This window comes from Otolemur garnettii, unplaced genomic scaffold (genome assembly GCF_000181295.1).
Source record: "Otolemur garnettii isolate 467f Iridium unplaced genomic scaffold, OtoGar3 scaffold00070, whole genome shotgun sequence".
NCBI lineage: Eukaryota > Metazoa > Chordata > Mammalia > Primates > Galagidae > Otolemur > Otolemur garnettii.
The window spans coordinates 9966645-9971813 of NW_003852465.1; positions in this window are offsets into that span (position 1 = coordinate 9966645).

Here is a 5169-nt window from a genome sequence, read left to right on the forward strand (position 1 = left end):
AAAAAAAAAAAAAAAAAAAAGAAAGAAAAATTTGTCAGGTAAGGCCACATGCTCCAGGGCTGGTGGGTTTGAACACGGCCTGGGTCTGCAATAAAACAAAACAATAAATACATAAATAGACAGGCATTAGGGTGTTGCCGAGGACGCCTGGAGTCCCAGCTACTTGGGAGGCTGAGGTAAGGGAATCGCTTGAGCCCAAGAGAGTGAAATTGCTATGAGCTGTGACGGCACAGCAGCTTACCAAGGACAACAAAGTGAGACTTTGTCTTAATAAAAAATAAATAAATAATGGAGAGTTTGAGGTTAGTGAGCTCTGACACCACGGCACTCTACCAAGGGCAACAAAGTAAGGCTCTGTCTAAAAAAAAAAAATTACCCTGGCATGAAGGGCAGTACTTGTACTGCTAGGTATTTGGGAGGCTGACAGGATAGTTTAAGGCCTGCAGTTTGAGGTTGCAGTGAGCTATGACTGTGCCACTGCCCTCTAGCCCGTGACAGAGCAAGATTTTGTCTCAAAAAAGAAAAAAAAAAGCTGATTAAAAAACCACAGACATTACAAAATCCAGAAAAATAGTATTACTAACTGCCCGGCAACGACTGTAAGTCTTCTCCCCAAATACTTTTTTTTTTTAAACCAGCTTCACAACTCCTTACTATTATTTCTTGCACAGGTGGTGCTTCCTGCTGGAGACCGGGAGTGAGAACTTCAAGCTCTTTGATCTCCCACGGTTTGGTCTCCAAAGGGGCTGCTAGAACAGCTTGGTCAGGTCTTCGCTTCCCTAGTGCCCTGTCCTACCCATCCCTCTCCACCTCCAACTCTCAGGGCTGAGGTGACTACCAAGAAACACCCAACTCCCCCAAGCAGGAGGTTGGGAAGGTGGACCTCGCCTGCGGTCCCGGGACCATCATCTGGTTTTACAGAGTGACCTCTATGCTGGAGTCCAAGCATCCGATGCAAGACTGGGGCTGCTATTTTCTTCTCGCGTTCTGGAGAATTCGCTGAGCCTTCAAAGGTGCTGTGAAGCTTAAGCTCCACCAGTTTCACGGTAAATCGGGCCCAGAGAAGGCGCTTTTCTAAGTGTTTGCTGAATCATTTTCCCCCTTTAAGATTTCATGAGAAGCTAAAACCAGAATCCCAGGACTTTGCAGCGCTATCCCACCAGACGTCTGGGGGATCTATTACTTGCCAGATGTCTCCGGTGGGGACAGTCCCTTTTTATTTTCTCCACTAGAGGCGGCAGCGGGCAGCGATCTTCCTTACGGGAAGAAGGAGGACACCTTTTGCTACCACGGCAGTTGGTGACCAGAATCTTGATGGACAAGGATGTTAACTAATGACTATAAAGTAAGCGACCGTTGTTTATGCACTACAACCAATGGAAAGGCAGAAGTGGATCCAACGGCCAATGAGGACGAGGGGCGGGGCTTCCTTCGAGGGGCGTACGCTGGGTAAAGAGCCAGGAGTGGACCCTGAGAAAGCCATAGTACATCCGGTGGTAGAAGAGCTTGTGGGCTCCCGAGAGGCGGGTTAAGAAGGTAAGTCTGAGGCTAGGACTGGGCAAACCAGGAGTGAGAAGTGGAAAAGGAGTTAGTAGTTACTGTTTGAGCAAAAATAGGAGTAGTTTCCGTTTTCGGACAGCTACCCTGAGGGAACTGGACCCTGCGCGGAGACTAGCCTCCGCAGAGATGGTTGGGAAGCTAGGAAACTAGTGCTGCGCCTGCGCAACCTACGGGGTGGCGGCGGCGGGTCTGCGGCGGCGTCAGAGCCCTCATTCTGCTCCGGAGCTGCGACAGAGGCCCCTTCCTAGCCTCCCTACCTTCTTTTCTTCCTCCCACTCCGCGTTCCTCGTCTCCTCCCCGACCACTAAGTGTAGACGCCGGGCTCCTTGGCCCAGCTGGATCCCTTACATACGGGGCACATCCTTCTTCCTTCCGAGGTGAATTCTGAAAGCGAAACCTCACGAGTTTGTGGTCACCCCTACCCCACCCAACCGTTCGCTGCTCTGCTGCGGATCTTCTGGTCGGCCTGCCCCTGGTGAGCGGCCTAAAGCTGGGACTAGAACTAGGGCCTGGTCGGGCAGGCTGCCTTGTCACGGCGGGGCGGGTGATGTCACGCTCCTCTGTGACACGCGATGCTCCCTAGTTACTTGAGAGCCAGCTGCAGAGGCGGGAGGTGAGACGAGAGACTGGGGCTTGGTCTGGCTTGCCAGTCACAGGGCAGCCCCGCTCTGGTCTGATTGGTTACCTTTGGACAGGTGAGATGGCCTTGCTTTGCTTGGTCCTGAGCCTTGTAGGCGTCTTTCTCAAAGTGTGCTCAGGCAGGGCACCGTTGGCCGGTTATTTTGGGCCTACTTGCTGGAGCTGTGGTAATAAGTTGGCTTGGTAATTTGTGTATTTACCAAGTGTAGAATTGCTGTCCCATGCCAGCCCAGGTTGCATTGCCCATCCCACTAGCCTTTCACCGACCAAACAGCACAGATCACTATGAACTTGAGACTCTGTTCTAGCAATAGTTAACTCGTGAATGTCTAACCCAGCAGAAGAGCTGACTGTTCCTGAAACAGACAAGGATTTTAAGGGTAAAGGTTAATGGCCAGTGGGTTTTTCTAGTTACTTATTTATATTTATTTACAGTTTATCTTTCAGCTGTACACGTAATTTAGTAATTTAGTCAAAAATTATCCAAATTGCAGGCTCGGCGCCCATAGCTCAGTGGTTAAGTTGTCGGCCACATTCACCGGCGTTAGTGGGTTTGAACATGGCCTGGGTGTGCTAAACAGTAATGACGACAACAACAAAAAAGTAGCCGGGCGTTGTGGCAGGCGCCTGTAGTCCCAGCTACTTGGGAAGCTGAGGCAAGAGAATTGCTTAAGCCCAAGAGTTTGAGGTTGCTGTGAGCTGTGACACGACGGCACTCTACCAAGGGCAACAAAGTGAGACTCTGTCTCAAAAAAAAAAAATTATCTGAATTGCATAATCATATTTCTTACAGTTTCTGCATACACTCTTACTTTTGTAATTATTAAATTTACTCTTTGGTTTTTTTCTTCTTCCAGTGTTAAACATTTTTGTTCTTCCTTTAAGAGTACTGACAGATTCTCTGACAGTTTCCTCCAGTGGAAACATAAATGGTTGACTCCTTGAGAAATGCAGTCTGTAACTGGAATCTAGAGTTTCCTTGTTCCATTATTCATCTTGTTATGGAAACACAGCTTAGTACTCACTTCTCTTCTGTCCCTGCCCTACTATTGATCTGAATGAAATCTTACTGTCCTAAAGAATAAGAAAAGGAAGGCTGGGCACAGGTGACTAAATCCTGTAATCCCAAGCACTCTGGGAGGCCCAGGTGGGTGGATTGCTTGAACTCAGGAGCTGGAGAGCAGCCTGACCAAGAGGGAGACCCTATCTCTACTAAAAGTAGAAAAAAACTAGCCAGACATTGTTGATGCGTTTGTTGTAGTCCCAGCTACTTCAGAGACTGAGGCAAAACAAGAGTGTGAAGTTGTTGGGAGCTATGATGATGCCATGGCACTCTAGCTTGGGCAACAGAGTGAGGCTTTGTCTTAAAATAAATAAATAAAAAGAATAAGAAAAGGAGGCTGGATTCAGTGGCTCACGCCTGTAATCCTAACACTCTGGGAGGCTGAGACAGGTGGATTGCTTGAGTTCACAAGTTGGAGACCAGCCTGAGCAAAAAGCAAGACCCTATCTCTACTAAAAATAGAAAAATTGAGGCAAGAGGAATGATTGCTTGAGCCCACGAGTTGGAGGTTGTTGTGAACTATAACTCTACAGTACTCTACCCAGGGCAACAGCTTGAGACGCTCCCAAAAAAAAAAAAAAAAAAGAAAGAAAGAAAGACAAAATACATTGATCTAGATACTTAGTTAGCATTTTCAATTTTTTTCCTGGTATAGATCATGCTCTTTGTAGAAATGCTGAAAAATACAGGAAAGTGTTAATAGGAATCAGCGTAGGTTTGGGGTGGTTTTGTTTTATTTATTTATTTTGAGACAGTCTCACTACATCGCCTTCAGTAGAATGCTGTGATGTTGCAGCTCACAGTAACCTCAAACTCTTGGGCTTATGTGATTCTCTTGCCTCAGCCTCCCAGTAGCTGAGACTACAGGCATCTGCAAAATGCGCAACTATTTTTTTTTTGCTGATGTTGTTGTCACTGTTATTTAGCAGGCCCTGGCCTGGTTCAAATCCACTAGTCCTGGTGCATGTGGCCAGCGGCCTAACCACTGAGTATGGGTACCACGCCATAGTTTTAAAGATTTCTCTTGGGATTTCTCATGGCTGACTAGAGCTTAACTTTTGAAAGTTTATATCAGGAGTCCTTATACTACGGCCCGCAGGCCACATGTGGCCCACTGAGGACATTTATCTGGCCTGTCCAGTGTTTTTGCCATTGCTGCATGTCCTGCTTAGCAGCTGACTCGTCCTGGGCCTGCAGTCCGGCCCTCCAACTGTCTGAGGGACAGTGAACTGGCCTCCTGTTTAAAAAGTTTGAGGAACCCTGGTTTATATAGATGAAAGCTTATTTTTATACTGACGGGTACAATAATAGAGCACCAAGACTAATAAGAAGACTCCAAATCTGGTTCTGGTTCTGTTACTTATTTAAACTTTCTGATATTGCGTCAATTAATACTGTCTGTTCAGCACTTTACAGTGATTTCACACAGATTTTCTTATTGGCATTCGGTAGAGCAGGTATTTAATCATCATCCTTACTTTACAAACAAGGAAGCTGAGATGATTTCCCCTGGGTTATGTGATAGAAAATGGCAGGACTTTTGACATGAAATCCTGTGCTTTTGCCACTGCCTTTTTAGACCTTTTTAAAAAATCTTTAAAGTGGGACTAATCGTCCTTGTCCTTTCCTCATGGATTGATGTGTGATCCAAGGGAATATATATAAAAGCATTTTGAAATTTGCACATAGAAGATACTAGCACTGCCTCAAAGAGTTTCATTTTATTTCATAAACTACCCAAGGGTGTTAATTTCCTCTCGGGAAACCACTGCATATTCTTGTGACGCCCAGTCTTCTAAATTTTCCTTTATTACTTTGACTTGGCTGTAGATCTAGCAGAAGTGTCTTCCACTCTATCCTGTTTTGTTCCCCCAGACTTTCTAACAAATTTTCATGCAGCCTTTGTT